The following is a 25,249-nucleotide window of genomic DNA, read 5'->3' as shown; positions in this document are numbered from 1 at the left end:
GGTCCCAGTGCCCAGCCCTCAGGACTGCCAGGGAGAGAGGGAGAGAGGTGCTGACCAGGAATTCAAAAGGGTGGGGGCAGGAGAGATTTTGGAGATTAAATCAGAGACCGAGAATTGTGAGGTCTGCAGGTGAGGTAAGGGGCTAAGATCAGGCTCCTATATCACATAAGTGGAACACAAAAGAGAACCCTGGGGTATAGTCTTCCAACCTAGACCAGCAATTGCTATACCCCAGCTACAAGAGTTCTGCCTCTAAGTCTAACCCTCCCACCCCAGAAACCCTCACCATCCTGAGGGTAGAGCTACCATCAAACTCCAGACAACCCCACGTACTGGCTAAGAAGGGAAGCTGGAACTGTTCCATTTTCCATCGAGATCCTTCTCCCCACCCTCTCACATCTCTACTGTTTTTAAAACTAAGTATTTTTCATGCATCAGTTCCTTGAGGGCTGGGATCTGTGAATAATATATAACAGGTTTGTTGTATATTCTTTTATTCTTAATTTTTTCATTTTTATTTTTATTATTTTTTCATATATATATATATATATATATATATATATATATATATATAATTATTTTTTTTTCCTCTCACTTATCTGTTTTCCTGGATTTGCTTTCTCTCTTCTCTCCTCCTAACAGGAAAGCTCTATTAGTTCCTCTTTCACTCTTTCTATAATATTTTTTTACTTCTATATTCTCTTTTCTTTCCTCAGAAACATCACACCCTCACCATTTCTGTTCTCTCTTTATCCACCATTAAAAACTGGAAACCCCTTTTGCAAATTTACTGTTTATATTGTAGACAATGGGTGAACACATCATTTCTGTCTATTGTGACCAAACTGTAGATGTCTTAATGGAAGCTATTCGATTTAAGGCTGTATATTATTAGGTGCTGTTAATATTGGTCTCTCCCTTAAAGGCGGGGTATTAGAAACCTTCAGGGACACTCCAAGTCTACAGGGTAGAACCTGTCCTGCCTCTGATCCACCCGGCTAGATGGGAAAACACACAACAACATGGAAAAATAAGGGAATAAAGCACTGCAAACAAATCAAGATATTTCAATAAGAGAATCCATTGAGGGCTGGGTTCTGGCTCAGTGGTAGAGCACTCATATAGTAGGTGTGAGGCTCTGGGTTCGATCCCTAACACAGCATAAAAATAAAATAAAGATATTGTGTCCATCTATAACTAAAAAATAAAATTTAAAAGTCCATTGACAACACAGTAAAAGAAATGTCACAGAAGGAGTTTAGAATGTCCATAGTTAAACTGATCTGTGCGATAGAGGGTGATGTAAGGAGTGAAAGCAGAGATAAATTTCAGGAGGTGAAAGATCACTTCAGTAAAGAGACAGAGATCCCAAAAAGATATCAAGCAGAAATCCACGAAATGAAAGAATCAGTAAGCCAAATTAAAAATTCAATGAAAACTCTCACCAGCAGACTAGACCACTTGGATGACAGAATCTCAGGCAATGAAGACAAAATAAATAATCTTGAAAATAAAGATGGCCACACAGAGAATATGGTAAGAAACCATGACTAGAACTTCCAAAATTATGGGATAACATGAAAAGACCAAGTTTAAGATTTACTGGAATAGATAAAGAGTGGAGATACAAACCAAAGGAATGGACATATCAGAAAATTTCCCAAACCTGAAGAATGTAATGGAAAATCTGCAATGGCACATGCCTGTAATCCCAGCAGCTACGTAAGCTGAGGCAGGAGGATCACGAGTTCAAAGTCAGCCTCAGCAACAATGAGGCACTAAGCAACTCAGTAAGACCCTGTCTCTAAATAAAATACAAAATGGGGATGTGGCTCAGTGGTTGAATGCCCCTGAGTTCAATCCTTGGTTACCCCAACCCCAAAATAAAGAGGCTTACAGATCACCAAATGTAAATTAGAGCAGACCCACACCAAGGCACATTATAATGAGAATGACTAACATGCAGAATAAAGATAGAATTTTAAAGGCTGTGAGAGAAAAATATCAGATTACGTATAGGGGAAAACAACTTCAGACCTCAGATGGTTTCTTGACCCAGTTCCTCAATGTTAAAAGGTCTTGGAACAAAATATATGAAGCTCTGAAAGAAAATGGATGCCAACTAAGAATTTTATACCCAACTAAGAATTTTATATAATTAAGTTTCAGATTTGAAGATGAAATAAAAACTTTCCATGATGGACAAAAGTTAGAAGAATTCTCAACTAGAAATCCTGCACTAGAGAACATTCTCCACAAAATATTCCAAGAGGATGAAATGAAAAAATAAAAAGTGAAAACTAGAAAAGGGAGGAACTACATTAAAGGGAGAGTCAATCAAAGGAGAAACTAAGTCAAATTAAAACCAGAAATAAACCAAAATGCCTAGGACTACAAATCATCTCTCAATAATAACCTTGAATATTAAGGTCCTAAATCCATCATTCAAAAGACATAGACTGGCAAACTGGATTAACAAACAAGACCCAACAATACGCTGTCTTCAAGAGACTCACCTTTTAGGAAAAGACATCCACCAACTGAAGGTAAAAGTATGGAAAAAAACCACATTACTTGTGTGAACTGTGTAAACATGCAGGGGTTTCTATCCTCATATCAGATAAAGTGGACTTCTAGCTAAAGTTTATCAGAAAGGACAAAGAAGGACATTTCGTACTGCTTCAGGGACTTATACATCAGCAGCACATAACAATCATAAATATTTGTGCCCCAAACAATGGAGCATCTATGTACATCAAACAAACCCTTCTCAATTTCAAGAATCAAAAAGACCACAACACAATAATGCTGGGTGACTTTAACACACCTCTTTCACTACTGAATAAATCTTCCAAGAAAAAACTAGGCAAAGAAAACATAGAACTATATAATGCAATCAATAATTTAGACTTAAAAGACATATATAATACAGAATGTTTCATCCATCAATGAGTGAATACACTTTTTTTTTTCAGCAGCAAATGGCTCCTTCTCTAAAATAGACTATATCTTATGCCACAAAGCAATTCTTAGAAAATACAAAAAAAAAAAAGAGAGATAGTACTCTGCATTCTATCAGATCATAATGGAATGAAATAAGAAATCAATAATAAAATAAAAAATAGAAGCTACTCTAACAACTGGACACTAATTAATACACTATTAAATGATTAATACAATATTGAATGATATAGCAAAAGAAATATGGGGATGAAATTAAAAATACTTAGAGGTAAATGAGACAATGATACAACATCAAAATCTCTGGGACATTCTGAAGGCCCTACTACGAGGAAATTCATTGCATTGAGTTCATTCATTAAAAGAAGAGAAAGTCAATGAATAAATTACCTATATTCTACCTCAAAATCCTAGAAAAAGAACAACAAGCAACACCAAAAGCAGCAGAAGACAGGAAATAATTAAAATCAGAGCTGAAATCAATGAAATTGAAACAAAAGAAACAACTTTAAAAATTGACAAAAACCAAAAGTTGGGTTTTTTAAAAAAAAAAACAAATAAAATTGATAAACCCTTAGCCATGAGAGAGAAAACTCAAATTACTAAAATTTATGTTGAAAAAGGAAATATTATGATGGACATTGCTGAAATACAGAAGATAATTAGAAATTATTTTGAAAATTTATACTCTAAGAAAATAGAAAACCTTGAAGACATTGACAAATTTCTAGAGACATGTTTATCCAAAATGAATCAGGGGAACACACACAATTTAAACAGATCAATTTCAAGCAATGAAATTGAAGACACCATCAAAAGCCTACCAACCAAGAAAATACCCAGGACCAGATGAATTCTCAGCCAAGTTTTACAAGACCCTCAAAGAAGAATTAACACCACTCCTCTTCAAAGTATTCTGTGAAATAGAAAAGGAGGGAACCCTTTCAAACTCATTCTAAGAGGCTAGTATCACACTGATACCAAAACCAGACAAAGATACATTGAGAAAAGAAAACTTCAGACCAATATTCCTGATGAAGATGGATACAAAAAAAATGTCAATAAAAATGCTGGTAAATTGCATAGAAAAACATGTTTAAGAGTGTGCCATGATCAAGTGGGGTTCATCCCAGAGATGTAATGTTGGTTCAACATATGGAAATAAATAAAAATAATTAATCACATCAATAGACTTTAAAAAAGAATCATATGATCATCTCAATAAATGTAGGAAAAAGCATTTGACAAAATATTTTCATGTTCAAAACACTAGAAAAACTAGAGGTAGTAGGAACATAACTCAACATTTATAAGAGCTAAATAAGCTAAACCCAAGGTGAACATCATTTAAAATGGAGGAAAAAAATGAAAACATTCCTTCTAAAAACTGGAACAAGACAGGGATGCCCTCTTTCACCACTTCTATTCAACATCATCCTTGAAACTCTAGCCAGAGTAATTAGACAGATGAAAGAAACTAAGGGTTAAAAATAGGAAAAGAAAAAACTTATACTACCACTATTTGTAACAACATGATTCTAAATTTAGAAAATCAAAACAGTTCCACCCCAAAACTTCTGGAACTAATAAATGAATTCAGCACATAGCAGAATATAAAATCAAACATGTTCCTATACTTTAGTGATGAATCCACTGCAAGAGAAATTAGGAAAACAACCCCATTCACAATAGCCTCAAAAACCAAAAAGAAAAACAAAACTTGGGAACCAATCTAACCAAAGAGGTGAAAATCCTCTATAGAACACGAAAGAAAGAAATTGAAAAAGACCTTAGAAGATGCAAAGATCTCCCATGCTCTTGCATATAGGCAGAATTAATATTGCCAAATGGCTACACTACTAAATGCATTACACAGATTTAATATAATCCCTATTAAAATCCCAATGATATTCTTCATAGAACCAGAAAAGGCAATCATGAAATTTATTTGAAAGAATAAGAGACCCAGAATAGCCAAAGCAATCTTTAGCAAGAAGAGTGAAGCAGGAGGCTTCACAATACCAAATCTTAAACTATACTACAGAGCCATAGTAACAAAAACAGCATGGTTTTGGCAGTGAAACAGACCAATGTTACAGAATAGAAGACACAGAGACAAATCCACAAAAAAAAAAAACAAAAAAAAAAAAACTGTTATTGCATACTAGACAATAGTGCCAAAACATACATTTGAGAAAAGACAGCCTCTTCAACAAATGGTGCCAGGAAAACTAGAAATCCGTATGTAGCAAAATGAAATTAACAAAACTCTCACCCTTCACAAAACTCAAAGTGGATCAAACACTTAGGCACTAGAACAGAGACCCTGTGCCTAATAAAAGAAAAAGTAGGTCCAAATCTCCACCACTTCAACTTTGGAACTGACTTTCTTAAGACTTCTAAAGCACAAGAAGCAAAATCAAGAATCAATAAACAGGATGGATTCAAACTAAAAAGCTTCTTCTCAGCAAAGAAAACAATCAATAACATGAAGAGAGAGCCTACAGAATGGGAGAAGATCCTTCCCTCCTGAATCATAGATAGAACATTAATCTCTAGGATACATAAAGAACTTAAAAACTTAATGATAATAATAATAATAATAGTAATTCAACCAACAAATGGGCTAAGGAAATGAACAAACACATCACAGAAGAAGAACTATGATCAATCAACAAATATATGAAAAAATGTTCATCATCTCTAGTATTTACAGAAATGTATATCAAGACTACTCTAAGATTTCATCTCGCTCCAGGTAGAATGTCCGTTATCAAGAATACAAACAATAATAAATGTTGGCAAGTGGGGAAAAAAGTAAACTCAAACATTGCTGGTAGAACTGCAAATTGTTGCAACCATTGTGGAAAGCAGTATGGAGATTCCTCAGAAAACTTGGAATGGAACCACCAATTTGATCCAGCTATTCTACTCCTTGGTTTATACCCAAAGGACTTAAAATCAGCATACTACAGTTATGCAGCCACATCAATATTGATTGTGCCTCAATTCACAGCCCAAACTAGATGCCCTTCAATAGATGATGGATAAAGAAACTGTGGTATATATGTACAATGGAATATTACTCATCCTTAAAAAGAATGAAATTATAGCATTTGCAAGTAAATGAATGGTGCTGGAGCATATCATGCTAAGTGCAATAATCCAATCCCCAAAAAAACAAAGGCTGAATTTTTATTTGATATGTGGTGCTAAATCATATTAAGGGCATGGAGGCTAAGGAAGAATAGAGGTACTTTGTGTGAGACAGAGGACAATGAAGGGAGGGTAGAGGGTTTGGAATTAGGAAGGATAAAAGAATGAATCGGACATTATTACCCTATGTGCATCTAAAATTACAGGTCCGTGATGATTCTACATTGTATACAACTTGAAGAGTGAGAAGTTGTACTCCATTTATGTATGATGTGCCAAAATGCATTCTACTGTCATGTAACTAATTAGAACAAATAGATTTTTTAAGAAAACTGTTTTTTTTCTGACTCAAGTGAAACAACTATAACTAGTTTTCTTTTGCTCATCCTCATTCCTATTATTTTATAATGATGGTGTAATATGATATGGAATGTAGACCTCAGGTGTTTAAAAGAAACATTTTTCTCTCTCACTGTCTTGTATGGTTTATTGGCCATAGGGGGTCATTTCCATTCACTATCAGTGAACACACCTGGTGCTAGTCCCCTAAATTTTCTGGTCATTACAAAGGAATACAAAGACTTCGTCACATTAAACTACCAGGCATGGTTTGAATTCAGAAACCAGACTGTCCAGTCTGATATAATGTACAGAGCTTCCATCTTTATTCAAAGTCACAGTGACGTGCCCTTCCTCAGCTCCCGCAAACCTGCCACAGAGGGCATCCTGTTCATAAGGGGCTTCTCACTCCTGCCATCTAATTGACTGTGGCCTGCTTCTCCTGTAGTCTCTAGAAATCTAGAATTCCTTCTCTAGGTCCTGTTTCCCCAGGTGCCATGCCTGTCTGACATGTCTAATTGGACAGGACACAGTACAGCCACACAGCGGCCCTTTGGTGTGGTCACATCTGGTCCATAGGGAATGCCAACCCATTTTTTGCTCTGACCAACTCCAGAAGTGCAGCTAAACCTCATCTGTACACAGGTCCCTCCTGGGGTCAGCCCATCAGCAGTTAGCCCTTTTGGCTTCTCAGGAGGAATTGAGGCCCTAATGCATGTTATCCCATACCCCAAGCGCTCCCTAAGTTCTTCAGAAGCCACCTCCCCTCCTTTATTAAGAGAGGTTGGGAGGGACTTTAAGCATCACTCCTGGAGATGGTCATTCAGCAACTATTTCTCTTTATAACCAACAGCTGATACTTTTTACTCTTTCCATGTTGGTAAGGGGTTTAATAGCCATACGTCAATTCTTATTTTTGCATTTTGTCCTAGATACTTTCTGTGATAATTTGCCGTTCACTTGGATCCTCACTTTGAAGTCTTGCTGTCTTCAGGATTCTGTGTGTGCCATTATTCCCACATAATTGATTCTAGGAGGTAGGTATATTATGATGACTCCCCACTCAAAGGGAAGGAGAATATAACCTAGAGAACAGTAAGGTGAATTGTATGAGGTCACTCAGGAAGTGACAGAGCTGGACATTAAACCAGGTTTCTCAGACTCTGGCTCCCAGGATATTATTATGCTGTTCTCTACTGTTTCTTAAATGCATGGTCTCTACAGGTCCGTTTTCCTCAGTTACGGAAATCCTTGGTTCAAGACTTACCGACTTCCCCCACGGCCAGTTCTGCAATGATCTCCAATGTTAGAGTCTGTAAACAAGTCAGGATGGTGCCTGGAAAATGTTAGAGTCTGTAAACAAGTCTGGATGGTGCCTGGCAAAATGCCAGAGGGAGTGGCTTGTGAAGTAACACCAGCGAGCCATTAAGTGCATTAAGTGTGGAGATTCCTTATTGGTTGACTGATGTATCTAGTTTATGCTAATTAAGATAAGCTGGGCAAAATGTATAAATACCTCTGTTCTACAATAAACGGCTCCCTCTCCTGCTGTATCAATCTATACAAGTCGTTCGTCACACCCCCCCCCCCCTGGTTATTTTGCCCAGCCAGCCGGGCTGCGACAGATGGTGGCCCGTTATGGGGAGCCCCGGGACACTCGGGGGTAAGTGACGGGAGCAAATCTGCTCGTCCCTAGACAGATAGGGCTAGAGGAAAAATGACCATTTTAAGAAGATGGAGAAGATTGATACAGTATGTTTGTGTCTTGTTTTGTCTCAGTGTATTGTATTGTCTTTGTGATGAAAATATGGAAGGGGTGAGAAGTAAATTGATAAGGGAAAGAGGCACCCCAGTGGAACCAAGAGCAATTAGGGCATGTGTTGATGGAAGCCCAGGAACTCTAGTCAGAAAGAAAAAGAAAGTTAAGAAGAAGAAGGATTATCAGGAAAAAAGTTGCAGCAAAAGGCTATTACTGAATACTTTTCGTTACCGGAGGGTGCGTGAATCGGCGCCGCGGCTGCTACATGCCCGAGCTGGTCACAGCGCAGCAAGGGCTTTCCAAGCAGCGGCAGCCGGCAATTCTCCGCCCGGGGAGCGGGGCCTGGTGGCAGTTTGAGTCTGGGACACTCCCCAGGGCCATCTGGGGCTGCCCAAGACGCTACAGCTGGCAGAAGACACTACTGGTGTCCCTGATGTTTGGTCATTTTCAATGCCAATAACTAAGCTACAATGGTTCTCCCACACCTGGAAGCTGATGAGTAATGAGCACTATTAATGCTTATTTCAAATGCAAAAAAAACCTTGAGATAATGTACTAAATTGTTCAGAAGGTTGTTTTCTTAGTAGAATGCTACAGGATTTTCTTTAGCCATCCGGAGTTCCTGCCTTCATCCCAGTGCCGGTAAAGACCAAGGTGGAAGAATTTCCAGTGTTGCTGAGAACAGGAGGAGACTTTGGATTAAGCTAGCTGCCTGCAGAACTTACCTGGACTGTGATTTAAGCTAGCTGCTTGCAGAACTTACCTGGACTGTGATTTAAGCTAGCTGCCTGCAGAACTTACCTGGACTGTGAGTTAATCTATTGAGACACTGCTTTACCTGGATTGAGACAAACTGTAATCTACAACAAATTGTAACTCAGTATCTTTGCAAATGGTGTCATTGCTGGTATAATTTTTCCAAGGGCTTCTTGCATGGAGCCATCAATTGGCTTGGTATTGTGACATTTTGTATCCTCCCCTTCTGCTTGTAGCAGATTATTTATGGTGTTTGTGTAAAAACCGCAATGGTCGTTATTTAAATTAAACAAAAGGGGGAAATGTTAGAGTCTGTAAACAAGTCAGGATGGCACCTGGAAAATGTTAGAGTCTGTAAACAAGTCTGGATGGTGCCTGGCAAAATGCCAGAGGGAGTGGTTTGTGAAGTAACACCAGCGAGCCATTAAGTGTGGAGATTCCTTATTGGTTGACTGATGTATCTAGTTTATGCTAATTAGATAAGCTGTGTGGAATGTATAAATACTGCTCCTGTCCTGCAATAAACGGCTCCCTCTCCTGCTGTATCAATCTACACAAGTCGTTCGTCACCCCCCGGTTATTTTGCCCAGCCAGCCGGGCTGTGACACTCCAATAACTTCAGCATCCTGGTTGGCAATCTACCTAATGGTCATTTGATCTCCCCAGTTCTGGTGGCCACCATCTCTGTTCTTGCCATGAGCACCTCTCCTTCCTCCCCTTCAACTCTTCCCCCATGGTCACAACACTATTTCTTAGCTAAAATCCAGTTTGGGAGTTCCTCGATGCCTCTCCTAATTTTGCTTGATTCGTTCCCTCTTGTGCTGGACCTCTTTCTCTCCTCAGTCTAATTCTTTCGAAACTTGCAGAGCCAAGCTTCTTGAAAGAGTTGGCTAATGTACTTCCTCTCATTAAAGGGATACGGATAGGAAAAGAAGAACATATTAATGATCTTACTTTCATTTATCCAAGCTAACATATCACCCTTTTAGCAAAGCTTCTCCTAAAGCAACTTGACTGGGTGAAGCACCTCCGCTAAATGCATCCATATGCTCATTTACCTTCATCATTATATGAATCTTCACCAGGCAGACAATACCTTTTAGTCAGGTATTATGCTCTTAACAAGAGAATTTGACACCCCAAAGAAACTTATCTAGTGTTTGTTGTGTGCATAAAAAAAAAAAAAGAAAACAATCCAACTAGGCTGGCAGGAAAACCTATCAAGAGACAAGTAGAGGTAAAGGTTTCCAGAAGGCAGTTTTGTAGAATAGTCCAGATGGAAGGAAATGCGTGCAACTTGGCCCTGAGTCCTAACTGGGAGCCTCTCTGCAGGAAGGAATTGGGGGTGAAACACCAGTGAGCAGTTGTCAGGGCAATTTTTTTCCTTTCCAGAGGGAGAAGGAAAAACCGAAAGAAATGCCTCATGTTATTATTCATGAAAAGAGCTTTAATGGCCAAGTGGGAACATTTGTTAGGGGAGAAACTGAAAGGAAGAGTTTAAAAGCTAAGACAGCCTGGTGACTATTTTAGAATAGCTTGCTCAAAGTCCAGGATAAATGCATGCCAAGGAACTAAAAGACCTGGCACTTTAAGGAAACCAACAAAGGCACACATACAACCCTTCATGGTCAACTGGCAAAACAAAATAGGTTTTTCTTCTGCCATTTTTCAAAAATGGAAAGACAGTCTAAGTGAGGAAAACAGGAAGGCATACACTAGAAATTAGACATGCCCAAAAAAAAAAGAAAAAAAAAAGAATTTAAGAGAGTATTGGTAAGGGATTCCAAGGCTAAAAATAATAGACTCTTTATATTCACAGAAAGGGCGAGGTCAGCTAGAGGCTCGAGAGCTGGTTAAATGGATGTCATGCAATCACAGGACTCGGGAGAAGCTACAAACAGCGGCCAGGACACAACAGAATACTTTAAGCAATGATTGGCTGTACCCCAGGCACTGCATTAAGTATTTTTATATACATTACCTCATTTAATCCCCACAACTTCCTGTTGTTAATCTCATGGTATGGATGGGGAAACTGAGGCACAGAGAAGCGAAAAGACAAAGTCACGTAGCTGGTAAGTGACAGATTTGAGATACGCATGCCAATGTGAATCTAGAGTCTGCATTCTCCGTGATTTACATTTTGCTAGCTGATGCCCAACAGATCAGGGTTACTGGACCAGTTAATAAAAATACACAGGATGAAACTGTCCAGGCACATATAGGTGCAGCAGGTAACTATCAGATGGCATTCACATGAGGGCTCATTGAAATTGGCATACATATAGCCACTGAGCTATAGAGGTGAACACAGTGACCTAAGCCCTACCTTCATCCATTCCCCAATCCATAAATGAGCACCGATGGCACTACAGAGCAGTGACTCACCAATTCCTCCCGATAAGACAGTGCCACCTCTAACCAAAAAAGTTAGAGTCACTAAAAATCGAACAAAATAACAGCTAGCCTAGAAAAAGCTACATAATGTGTTTTTTTAAAAAAATGCAGGCATTTTTTAAAACATGTTACACACCTGAATTCATCCCTTCAAAGGGGTTAAAGAAAATGAGTGACTTTGATAGATTTTGACATTATGTATTTTGATTCTATTTGAGACCGTGCCTTGTTCCAAAAGAAGTTTAAATCAAAAGCAAGTCATAGTAAACCAGAAAGCAAGGGGGGGTAGGGAAGGTTGGGGACCAAAAAAAAGATGCCTAGAAATTAAGGTAAAACCTTATTTCCTGGGTTCACAAATTTAAAGTCCAAGTTTTCTGGCAGGCAACATGCACATGGGCAAGATGAAAAATTGCCAATGATACAATTTGCAGTTCCAAAGAGGTGAAAGAAAGTCAGTTGTTCAAGAGAAGCTGTTATTGACATCTGCATGGGACAGGGATTTATTCTGGGGTTTAATAGGACTCTGTGTGATGTAAATAACCACTTATCATCATTCTACATTGAACAAAAGGATGTGGTTCAAAAAGCTATTTTTCATATATCCACTCTCAATAAAGACGTGCATCAAAATAAATCATCACATAGGAGCAGAGTTGGATGCCTTTGAAACAATTTGTGCCAAAGCCTTTATTTCTTTGTTTTGAGTTACTAAAGGTTTTTTGTTTTGTTTTGTTTTGTTTTGTTTTTTAAGATGGTTGGATTATTTGTTCTATGACAGGCACAACTAGGGGTAAATTGACAATCTCTTGAATGAAGAAGAGTCAGAATCTTTCTAAGGGAAGAACATTGTTGTAAATGATCTAGAGGAAGTGTTGGAGAATAAACTTTTAGGGAATCTTAGGTAGTAGACAGACAGTTTTCCTCATACCTGTAGGTTCTGAGTTCCTGAAGCCAATCAACCACAGTCTGAAAAATATTTTTTTTAAAAATTGCACCTATACAAAACGTTATACAGACTTCTCCCTTGTCATTATTCCCTAATCAATGCAATAAAATGATTTGCATATTATTTACACTGTACTAGGCATTACGAGCAATGCAGAGAGGAGAAGGTATACAGGAAGATGTGTGTAGAGTATACACAAATACTATACCAATTTAAATAAGGGTCCTGAGTATCCCTGACTTTGTTATCCATGCAGGATCCTAGAACTAATCCCCATGGAAACTGAAGAAAAACTGTCTTCATATGGTTCCTCATCAATAATTTAACAGATGCAAGCTTCTGTTCAAGGTAAACACAACATGAAGTTTTGGGTCTCACAAGCCTTTATCCTCTTGCAAATCCCATTCTAGTGGATAAACCACAGCACTCTGGAACAGCTGGGAAAGAAAGCAAAATACTGTCAGGTACTAAATGAAAAACGCAGGATGGTTGCCTTTTGGGCATGAGGTCTTTTCCAGAAAAACTAGCATAATTCAAGTTTAACTTTCCCTGAGGAACAAATATAAAAATGGAGTGAAGGGGCATAGCAAATTGGGAGACCATAGACCTTTAGAATGGTTGCTACATATTTTTTTCTTCAAAATTGCTTTTTACTTTCTCAGCAATGTCTCTAATGTTTCTCTTCATGCTCTCTCCAAAATCACCAGCACAGCACTTTTTGGTCACTTGACCTACTTTGGAGTATTTTCATCACGTCGACCATGTTTCTCAAAGTAGTGATTTCCAGGTACCACTTTTAGCAGTGGCTCTAGAATGATAGCATAGGAAATGTTCTGTTGATCTCATTGAAGGAGACCTTTTTTTTGGATTTCATAGTAATAACACTGCTCATCCAATAATGAATTTTAATAATCATGCATATTCAGATATCAACATAATGATTGTCAAAATTGCTCCAGAGTTCTGATGCTTTATCAATTTCAGCATGCTTTGGAGGATACTGACACTGTGTATATGTGTGTGGGGTCAAGTTACACTTTCCTATAGCAATGGTATAAACATTTCTTACAATTGAGTCTGTCAGTCAGTTTTGAAAGCTTGCATTTTATTTGTAAAAATACAGAATCTGAACATTTTATTTGGCAGGAAGTAAAAAAAAAATAATATTTTGTACTGCACTCTGACAAATTTGCCAAACTCAAATTCACACAAAATGTGACTGCCTTGGAATACAGAATAGTTTTATATTAGTAGTACCCAGTGAGGAGCTAGAATTTACGAACAGGCGGCCTTGGATTTGACTCCTAGTTTTACCACGTACAACGATGGTCAAGGTTCATACTTCTTTAAGCTTTAGAGTCAGGAGCCAAGGATCAGGAAACTGGAAAATAAAGGAGACAGATCCCAAGAATGAACTACTGAAGGGTTGTGGTTCAGCCCAACAGATGCTTTTTGTGTGTGTGTTCTTGGCCTTGACATTACTGCTAAACTGCCATAGAATGTCTTTATTGGAATCTCTTTTGAGGCTTGCCTAAATCATCATTACTTCCAATTTAGGAGGCTGTAACAGGTTTTTCCATCCCTGCAAATCAAGACACCATTCCTTTTTTAGCACAGAGTTATATTCACTGCAAACATTCCTATCTGGTCTACCTGTGCAGAGAGAAAAGCTATCCAAATAAATACTATGTGTTCATGTCCCAGGGGTAGGAGAACTCACTGAGGTCATTACCATTGAACTTTGAAATAAACACTGACTTTGGAAGAGAAACTTGACACCTCTGGCTACAAGTTTCATAGATGTCTCCCAACTCAGGGACAACTTGGTCCTCGTTCTACATTCTTCTCCCAGGCAGTGTCTGGATACCTCATTTACCCACAAGGGGACTAAGCCAGAATGGAGTGTAACTCTGAGTGTCCTGTGGGCACCCAGCCTGCCCTGTCACTGTGGTTCTAGATGACTGACAGCTGGTGACAGCTGCCCAGAAAGAAACCCTGATTTTTTTTTTCTTGATCAAGTCTTTGTAAAAAGGATCACTCAGTCTTCATATTTAAATTGAAAAGGCTTGTATTCATTTTCTATCCGTTTGAGGGAACTGACATCTACAGGGAAACTTCTTGAAACTTTATCAATTGGACTGAAAAATAAATGTATAAATCATGCACCAGGATAGGTTAAATTATGGCTATGCAATTGCTGCCAGAGGGAATTTTACATATGCAGGTTAAGTACTCCTTATCCAAAATCCTTACGACCAGAAGTGTTTTAGGATTTCAGATTTTTTCAGAGTTTAGTATATGTGCATGCATATAATGAGTGATCTTGAGGATGGGAAAGAATCTAAACATGGAATCCATTTATGTCCCATATACACTTTGTACACATTGCCTGAAGGTAATTTTATGCAATATTTTCAATATGCCTGCAATTTGACTGAAAGCCATCCTCTGTGGTCAGATGTGGAATTTTCTATTTGCGGTGTCATTTCGGTGCTCAAAAAGTTTCAGATTTCTCAACATTTCAGGTTTTCAGTTTAAGGATGTTCAACCTACAAATGAGATCTAATTTGACTTTCTGCTCCAGAAAAAAAAAAAAAATATATATATATATATATATATATAAAACAATTGAAATAAAAGACTCTAATTATGTGTCACCCGGGCTAGAAATCCAAGAATTGTCTTTCTGATATTTCATGGAATGTGATGGCAACCTACATGAATAACTTTAGTGACATTTTTTAAAGGACAGTCAGTTGATCTTTCTATTGGACTTTGTTGGACTTGCCTGAGTTTATGGGATTAATATAGTAACAGATTAGATTCCCAACTTTAGTGAACTGGAGTATGACTAGAAATAGTTTAAATGATAAAATAATTCTGATTTTTGATGTAGTCTAAACACCTTAATTTTCTTTTCTAACAAAAATAGAGATTGTCAATAGTTCCCAGTGGTAATATGACACCAATACTAATGGAGACTTCATGAAGAGTTTGTATTATAGTTAAATACTCGTGGAATTCATGTCAGGAATAGCAACCACAATACCATCAAAAATTCAGGATACCTACCTAGATTTGCATTTCAGATAAACCATGAATAATTATATTGGTACAATTACATCCCATGTGATATTTGGGAAATACTTATTCTAAAAGATTACTCATTTCTTTCCTGAAATTCAAATTTACTTGGACATCCTATAGTTGATCTAGCATACCAATTATCCTCCTCAAAGTTGAAAAAAATTCCCTAATGTTCTTGAATGTGGTGAATTCAAATGAAGACAAGATCTGGCTCAATTAAACTGTCTTCCATGTGAGCAAGCTATGTCACATGAGCAAGTTATGACCGGGAGCCTCCGTCTGTACTTCTAAGATATTATTTATCTCCATCTCACCTTGTGTGAGCAGTGGACGGGAAGAGAGGTGGCCACAATCAGCAATGCATGAGAGACTTCAGCAGAGGAATTATTTTAACAGATTTATGCTGCGTACATAAAGCAGATGGGAAAAGGTCGCTTCCTGAGTATTAACTAAAAGCCAGAATATTCCAAGCCTATGGGAGCACTTTGTTTTCTTTATACTCTCCCCACCACACACACACACACACACACACACACACACTCATGCACACACATGCATTTTCTCATACTTTCAGTTAGTGTCAGAACATTTCTGCACACCACTTTTTCTCTAGGAACTCTGGATTTTTGCCTTCTCTGCACTCCATATCTCATAATCCACTTGCCACCTGCAAAAAATAAACTGCACCATGTTTTTTAGAGTCCCAGCATCAAAGGACCTAGTAGTAATACAAAGACTTTTAAATGAAATCAGTGTGATACAGTTAAAAGAGCCGTCCAGATTTCCTGTTCAAAATGTCAACTGGCTGCCATCCCTTATTTAAAGACTCAGGAAAACAGAGAAAAAGAATAAAAGAGAAAGGCATTGACCACCACCCCAAACCCAAGACTGGGTGATAAACACAATACTATCAGGTCAATAGGTAGAATGCAAAAGAGCTGATTTAAAAATATATATATATGCAAGTTTCATGTTACGCATTTCCCAGAATCTCTTGAAAGAAAAGCAGTCTTTATTTCCTCTCAGTTTGCCACATTGGTAGGGGTGGGTTTAGCCAAGGCCCCAGGATTAAGCAACTATTTGCTATGAAGAAGGTAGAAACTTATTTTTCTTTTATTTCTTTCGTTTTCTTCTTCTTCTTTTTTTTTTTTTTTTTTTGGTACTGGGGATTGAATCCAGAGGTGCTCAACCTCTGAGCTGCATCCCTGGCCCTTTTTACATTTTGAGACAGGGTCTCACTAAGTTGCTTAGGACCGCCACTAAATTGCTGAGGCTGGCTTTGAACTTGTGATCCTCCTACCTTATATATATATATATATCTCATCTATAAATCTGTAACACTACCAAAATGCTGAATTATTGATTAAATAGACTTCCAGATGTTCTGTCTTTCCCCTATTTTCTCTTCTAGATTTTCATCTGTAATCCTTCTAGAACTCTTTCTAGATACAAATGTGACTTGTTTAAAATTTAGAATTGATATCATTTTGCTTATTTGGCCATTAAGCAAATTCAATGGTGTGTGAGATTTTCTCCTTTTCATGAAACTTTGTATTGTCAAAATTGCATCAAACTTTTGACCCCAGAACGAGAGGGCAGATGGTAACCAGCTCAGTCCCCGGTAGCTTATGAAAACCAGCTTCTTTGGAATATTGGGGGGAGGTAGAGCATCAAAGAGGAAGTTAACTGGACTCCTGAACAAATGAGTGCAATATGAAGAAGGCCTCGAGAGGCATTTGGTGTTCATTAGCAGGCATTCAGTAGTAGTGCTTTGTCATTTTTCTTGTTTGTCATAAAAAATAAATAGAGTTTAATAGATGATCTAACCTAGCAGGTTTTGGCCACAAAGTAGACTGTGTCCCATTATGATCTTGATGTGTATAATTTAAAGAAAGATGGAACATGAAACCATTTCCAGCACACATAGGGGAGTGAGTGACATAGATTTTTGTCCCTGATTGTGCAGAAATGAAAACCAGTACTGTCTTATGGGGTGTATTAAATCTTGTATTCTGTTTTATGGAGTTTGGGCTGTAAACAGCATATTTCAGAATAATTAACCCTGTCATTTTTTTTTTTTTGACTTAGAAGTTTGTTTTAAAAAAACAGGAGTGTTTTATGTGGGACACAGAAGCTTAAGAGCCTTAATAGATTGTATGAAGGCCAAAAGAAATTCAAAGGGCAGTTCCTGTGAACTCACAGGTCAAAATTACCATCAGTTAGCAAGAATTAAGACATGCCCAGCAAACCCAGGGGAAATTCTAGGCTTGATGGGAAAGATCTGGGATTTTGACCAGGACCTCTCGCCTGCCTGGCCGGGGCTGTGGGTGATTGGTGAGGCTTACAGAAGTGGTGCCTTCAGCATGACACATTGGATAATCATCTCCATTTCCACAGAGCAGCATCAGGAATGGATTAACCTCTGCAGCAATCTGGGAGACTCTTATCAGGGGACTGGTCAGATTTTCTGCCTGGTGGGTGAAGTGTCTTGATCGTAGTCACTCTCGGGGGATTTTCCTTGAGATATATTTCTCGATTTGTTCTCAGATTTGTAGCCTATACTTGGTTTTTCTTTGTTCTTAAATTATGGGAATCCTCTCCATGCCATTTCAAGAAGTCAGTTACATTTCTAAAGTGTCCCCTAAGTTTGGGGAAAAAATTCTAACCAAGATCAGAACCCAGAAAAACTTTCTACACGGACTGCTGCCTTTTCCCTCCGATCCTGCAGAGAACCATGAGTGTCTTTAAAAAAATAAATAAAAATCCAGGCATTTCTTGGTGAATAATGCAGAGCGATAATGTTTCTAAATGCACTGTTTTAACGTTCAGTTAAGAATCTCCAATATATTTCGAGAAGAAGTGTGTGTAGCTGGTCCCATTTTATCTTTCAGATCAGGAGACTGGATGACGTGCTGAAGGGTCACCAACGAAGTGGCAAACTTGAAAGAGATCAGCATTATTCACCTCATGGAGACTTGGTCAGAAAACTTTTAATGATACTTTCCTTTCAAATGCCATGATTCGACCCTGATTACTTTTCTACATCATACTAACAGTTCTATCCCTCAATCCCAAGCATGCATAAAATTTATTTCATTCTAGTATTTTTGAATATAATTAGCATTTACTTTCTTATAAATTGTTTCTCATAAAAACGAAGATTTCTTGTTCCTTGAGAGTTCAGTGATTCAGCAAGAAAAATCAATATGTACCTGGAAAAAGACATATAAATATTGACTAAACAACTACATGCACTCTTCCAAAAGAGAGAAAAAAAAATAGTAAATTCACAGCCATTATCCCAAGTTACCCATACAGCCAGGAACAGACCTGTCTACCCTGTTGATGGAGCAAATTTGCATAACAGTGTCTCACTATCTCTCCTTTGAGTCAACAGTGATAATTCTGTCAACCAAAAAGGACTTCTCTCCAGCTATGTGACAGCTACAAAATCATGAGTGAAATGTCTTTGGTTACAAAAAAAAAATGGATTGGTCCTACAATTTTAAAATACTAGGTTTCATCCACCCAAAAGGATCTTATTACACTCCTGTGACATAAAGTTTCTAACTCCCATTTGCCCAAGGTCCAATGGACTATAAAGGGTAGACTGAACCTTCTGCTCAGGCCAAATGCAATTCATGTTTCTTTCCACTGCAAGGAAAGGAGCTAAAATAGCAAAAATTCTTAAGGTGATCATCTCAAGACTAGCACCTCAAATCAACAGACTCCCATCTATCAAGTTAAGGAAGTGTTCTGATTATTATTACTATTATTATTATTATTATTATTATTATTGCAGGGATTGAACTCTGGGTGCTTAACCACTGAGCCACATCTCCAGCCCTGTTTGTATATTTTATTTTGAGGCAATGTCTCTTGAATTTGCTTAGGTCCTCACTAAATTGCTCAGGCAGGTGTTGAACATGTGCTCCTCCTACTCCAACCTCCCAAACTGCTGTTAGTATAATAGTAATTAATTATACTATTAATCTTTCTCCAAAGTTAACCATGTTAAACTCTGTGTACCATTTCTGAAGATTCTGATGCATAAGGAAATATATGTGGTTGAAATGTGTGTGTGTGGAAGTTTTTTAATCTTTCACAAATTGAGTCATTTGTACATAAAATGCTATATACCTTTTCCATTTCCATAATACACCTTTCATACCCTTTCTATTCTATCACCTCAACATCTTTCTTTTGAAAATCATGATATTGATATAGTTAAGAGTCCATCCGCTGATTAACATACTGGCTGTTTTTATTGGAGGGTTTGATTTATTCTTTTTTTATATTAAACGTTTCTTTTTAATTCCTGTGTTTATAGTCCATGCCTTTTTAATTTAATAGATGTGATCTTAAATCATTAAACAGATGACTCATAAAACATACCATAGATCCCCTCAAACAATACATAAGAGAGTTGTTTTTTTTTTTTTAATCCCAGACCTGGGCCAACCCTGGGGTATATTGAAATTTTAAACTCTTACCAAATGAATAGGTAAAATATGATATTCTATTTTCTGTTTCCTTTTATTTAACTGTAAGTAAGGATGAGTATCTTTCTACCAGCTATATTAACCTTTTGAAAATTGTCCATTGTGATGATTTTTAAGGTTCTTGGAAATAGTACCATTATATTAATTTTTAAAGCCATTGAAATTTAATATTATAGTCTATCACAGTCTTTCATATTGCAAAAATTTTCCCTATTTTTATCTTTCACATTTGACTTTGTTTACCGCATTTTGAAAAATGTTAGTTGACATATGATGGCATGTATGATTTGATAACTTTTGGTATAAATGTGTGTACCCAAGAACTATCACCACAAACAAAACAATCACCACATTTTATTTTGTTCCTCCCACCCCTCTGCTCAACCTATGTTTGAATTTCCTGTTACTATATATCAGTATGTATTCTCTAGAATTTTTGTGTTCAGGGAATCATTTAGAAGGGAATTTTTATTGCCCACCTTCTTCATTTGGGATGATTTGGTGTCTGTTTATGTATTCAACTGTTGGTGGGCATTTAAGTTGTTCCCATTCTTACAAACATTTGTTAAAAGTTGCTGACCACGTGTTCTTTTTTCTCTTAGGAGTAGAATGACTGGGTTGTATGGCAAATGTATCTTCAACTTTCTAAGAGACCTCAAACTGATTCCCCAGCCTGTTGTACCATCTTGCATACCAACAGTAGTGTGTGAGACATCTCCAGCTCAGGCACCTTGCTGCCAACTCTCGGTTGGTCTCTTTAAGTTTAGTCATGCTAATACATGCTTATCTTTTGGAGATCTGCAGTTACCTTTCACTAATGTCTAATGATAATGAGTGCTGTTTCTTATGCATCTTTGAGATCTTCATCTGATATTTGTTTAGATCTTCTGCATATTTTCTTACAAGGCTGCTTATTTTCTCATTGAGTTTTGAGTCATTTATATATTTTGGATACAAACTTTATTAGATGCTGTATGCTTTCAGAATGTTTTCTCCCAGTCTCTAGATTGCCTTCTCATTTTTTTAAAACAATGTCTTTAAAAAAAATAGAAGTTTTGTAATGTCTGATTTTTTTCTTTCATAGATTGTAATTCTGTATTTCTAAGATATTTACTTAAACCAAGGACACAAAATTTTCTCCTGTTTTACTTTAGAAATTATATGATTTTAGGTTTTACACTTAGGCACATGGTCCATTTTTAGCTAATTTCTCCGTATGAGGCATGGTGTGGATTAGAGTTCATGTTTATTTATTATTCGTGAATATGTCTAATTGATGGAGCACGTTGTTCTGAAAAGACTGTCCTTTGTCCACTGCCTTTATACCATTGTCTAGAATCAGTTGCTCATATGTGTGGAATAATCTCTATGCTCTTCGTTACATTGACCTATTTGTCAGTCTTGATGACAGTACTATACTATATTGATTACTTAACTTTATCGTGTGTTTCAAAACCAAGTATTGCTAGTCCTCCAATTGGTTCTTTTTGAAGAAGGTCTTAAAATTATTATAGGTCCTTTACTTATCCATATATATTTTAGAAGAGATTTGTCAACTTCTAGGAAAAAATTCTATTGAGGCTCTTCTTTGCATTTCATTGAATCTACATATCAACATGTGGGAAATTAACATTTTTAAAATGCAGATGGATACAGTACCTTTTATTTTATTTATTTATTTTTATGTAGTGCTGAGGATTGAACCCAGGGTCTTGCACATGCGAGGCGAGCGCTCTACCACTGAGCTACAACCCCAGCCCAAGGGAAATTAGCATCTTAACAACAATTTATCTTTTGGACCATGAAGCTGATACATCATTCCATTTATTTAGGGCTATTTCATTTCCATCAGATTCACTTTAAAATTTTCAATGTACATGTCTTTCATATCTTTTCTCATGGTTATCAGTTAATAATTTCATATTTATTAATGATATTTAAATTTTAATTGTTGATTATTAGTTTATAGAAATGTAATCAATTTTGGAGGTGTTTTTATTCTAATATCTTGCTAACCTTATTTACTAGATCTAGTAGACTTTTGTAAATTTTGTTGAGTTCTCTCCATAGATAATCATGTTCCCTGCAAATGAAATTTTTATCTGAATGCCTCTTTTTTTTTCTTGCTTAATTGCATTGGCTAGAATCCCTAAAAACATATTGAACAGAAATGATGAACATAGAAATCTTGGCTTTCCTCCTGACCTTACAGAGAAAACTTGCAGTTTTCACCATTAAATATGATGTTAGCTATAGGTTTTTCCATGAATGCTATGCAGTTCTGAATTTCTTGACAGTTTTTGACAGAAATCAGTGTCACATTTTCTCAAATGCATTTTCTGTGTCTTGAGATGATAAGTTTTTTTTTTTTTCCAAATCAATAAATGGGCAAAAAAACTGAATAGGCAATTCACAGAAGAAAATAAAATTGACAAAAAGTTATGAAAAAAAATGTTCAATATCTCTAGCAATTAGAGAAATGCAAATTAAGAATACCCTGAGATTCCATCTCACTCAGAATGGCAATTATCAAGAACACAAATAACAATAAATGTTGGTGAGGATGTGGGGGAAAAGAGTTCATTTATACATCACTGATAGGAATCCAAGTTGGTGCAACCACTATGGAAAGCAATATGAAGATTCCTTAGAAAATTTGAATGGAACCACCATTTGGCCCAGTTATCCACTCCTTGGTTTATAACTAAGGGACTTAAAGTCAGCATACTCTAGTGGCACAGCTATATCAATGGTTATAGCAGTTTAGTTCACATAGACAAAACTCAATGCCCTTCAACAGATAATGGAAAAAGAAACTGTGGTATATATGCACAATGGAATATTACTCAGCCTTAAAGAAGAATGAAATTATGGCATTTGCCAGTAAATGGATGGAACTGAAGACTATCATGCTAAGTGAAATAAGCCAGTCCCCCAAAAACAAAGGTTGAATGTTCTAATATGTGGATGCTAACCCACAACAGTGGAGGATGGAAAGGGGAAGACTAGGAGTTTATTTGATTAAACAAAGGGAAATAAAGTGAAAGGAGGGGGGATTGGGATTCGGAAAGATGGTAGAATGAATTAGATAAAACTTTCCTATGCTTATATATGAATACACAACCAGTGTAACTCCACATCACGTACAACCACAAGAATGGGATCCTAATTAGAATAAGTTATACTCCACATATGTATAATGTCAAAATATACTCCACTATCATGCATATCTAAAAAGAAAAAAAAATACCTGGAAGAAAAATCATGATTAGTTTTTTTTTTCTTTTTTAAAGTGTTGAGATTGTAAATTACATTGATTAAATTTTAATATTAAATTAACTTTGTTTTTTGAGGATAAACTCCACTGTTGGATTTGATTTGCTAAAATGATGTTTGGCAATTTTTCTTATATGTGCTTATGTGCTTAAAACATTGCTCTAGTTTTCTAATGCTGTCTTCAAGAAAATATGTAACCCAGCTAGGGGGACTGTGTGTATGAGTATTGGTGTGCTGTGGGGAGTATCCTCCTTGAGCAATCTGAGTGATAGAGCTAGTGGGTGCTCCTGGTATCTGCGATTCATATATTCCCTACATTTCTCTTTATAGTAATATGTAGCAGAATGATGTTTGGGTCAACAACAGATCACACAGATGTTGGTAGCCCTGTAAGATTATATTGTCTTGCGATATTGTGATCATCTTAGTTCGTGAAACTGCACTCTACAAAGTTGGCTCAATATGAAATATCCCAAAGATGCATTTCTCACAATATGTCCCCATCACTAAGTGGCCCATGACTGTGCTTCTTAATAGCCTAGCCTTTGTTACTCTGTTGCCCAGTCATAGTGAATGATTCTTCATTTTAAGTATCGATTTCCAATTATACTGCATAAGCATCAGAGAAGGATCCATACTATGTATTTTTAAAAATTTTGTTGACTCTTTTATTTTTGGTAGCCTGGAGTAATTCTGAGTTCCTTTCAAACTGGAACTGGCAGTTTTTCTTTGTATTGGAGGCTAAAGGATAGATTATTATGTTCAGAACTTAGGCCAGAAGTTAAACATATGAAGCTTTGAAACTTACAGTCTGGTACAAATTCTGTACTCTGCCACTGTAGCCTGAAAGCAGGCAGACTCATTAGAAAGCAAATCAGTAGGGCCATGTTCCCATAAAATCAATTTACAGAAAACAGGCTACTGAACTCTGGTTTCAAAGACAACAGTGAATGTTTTAGAACGTAAAGGAAGAAGACGAGGTGTGTTTTTTTCTTTTTTTGTATTGACTTTATTTACCAGAGAAGTTTTCTTTTGTGTGTGTGTGTGTGTGTGTGGTTTTTTTTTTTGTTTGTTTGTTTTTTGTTTTTGGTTTTTTTGGTCTCTTTTGAAAGAAGAGAGGATCTGATCAGTGGTAATTGGAGAAAAAGTAAAGAAAACATGTCGAGGTGCTTGGACTCTTCCCTCATGCCCAGACTCAGGGGCAGTCTGCATTCTGCTCTTTTGCTGCCATTAGCAGAGTGATTTTGAAGTGCCACTTGACTTAAAAGGCCAAAGGACAAAGCCTTTGTACACTGCTCTTTAATGTGGAGTAGCAGGCCCAAAGCACAACACTGGATTTGAATCCTGGCTCTAAAACACCTCAGCTGTGGAGCATTGGGTAAGTTATAGAACCTCTCAGAGCCTACCTTTCAAACCTGTAAACGGTATGATAACGGCAATCCTTCAAGTTTATTTTAAAGGTAAAATAAGCAAATGAGATAGTCCTCGGCACATAATAGAAACGGTAATAAATGGTGTATTGTTTCATCACCCTTCAAACTCAAAAATAGTCAGTTGTCCCTTAGAATGCTCTGAGGATTGGTGTCAGGACCTCCGACAGATACCAAAATCCACCTCTGCTCAGGCCCCTTATGTAAAATGGTAGAGTGTGTGCAAGTACTCTATGCACCCCCTCCTGTAAACTTTAAATCATATTTAAATTACTTATACGGTTGGGGTTGTGGCTCAGCAGTAGAGCACTTGCGTAGCATGGGCAAGGCCCTGGGTTCGATGCTCAGCACCACATAAAAATAAATAAAGGTATTGTGTCCAACTACAACTAAATAAATAAATGAATAAAATATTTTTAAAAATTTTTAAAAAGTGAATTACTTACAATGCTTACTACAATGCCAAACGATGGTTATTCTACATTGTTTAGGAGAAAATGACAAGAGAAAAGTCTGTAATGTTGGGTACAGATGCAATTAGCATTCTCCAGAGGAATAGAACCAGCTACGTATGCATATGTGTGATTATGAAAGGGGATTTATTAGGGTGACTTACACCATCAGAAAATGGATAGTTCCC

General features: G+C 37.0%; 1 long non-coding RNA gene across 1 annotated transcript; it reads left to right on the top strand.

Moving 5' to 3' along the window:
- The first annotated feature begins 17,744 nt into the window (after nucleotides 1–17,744).
- On the top strand, nucleotides 17,745–20,645 carry LOC139702384 (uncharacterized). The gene is made up of 3 exons (XR_011705020.1): nucleotides 17,745–17,875; nucleotides 18,293–18,379; nucleotides 20,506–20,645. It is a non-coding gene; the product is annotated as an uncharacterized lncRNA (long non-coding RNA).
- Nucleotides 20,646–25,249: the final 4,604 nt, after the last annotated feature.

The sequence above is a fragment of the Marmota flaviventris genome, chromosome 17 (assembly GCF_047511675.1).
Source record: "Marmota flaviventris isolate mMarFla1 chromosome 17, mMarFla1.hap1, whole genome shotgun sequence".
Lineage (NCBI taxonomy): Eukaryota > Metazoa > Chordata > Mammalia > Rodentia > Sciuridae > Marmota > Marmota flaviventris.
This window is presented reverse-complemented; position numbering and strand designations above follow the sequence as displayed.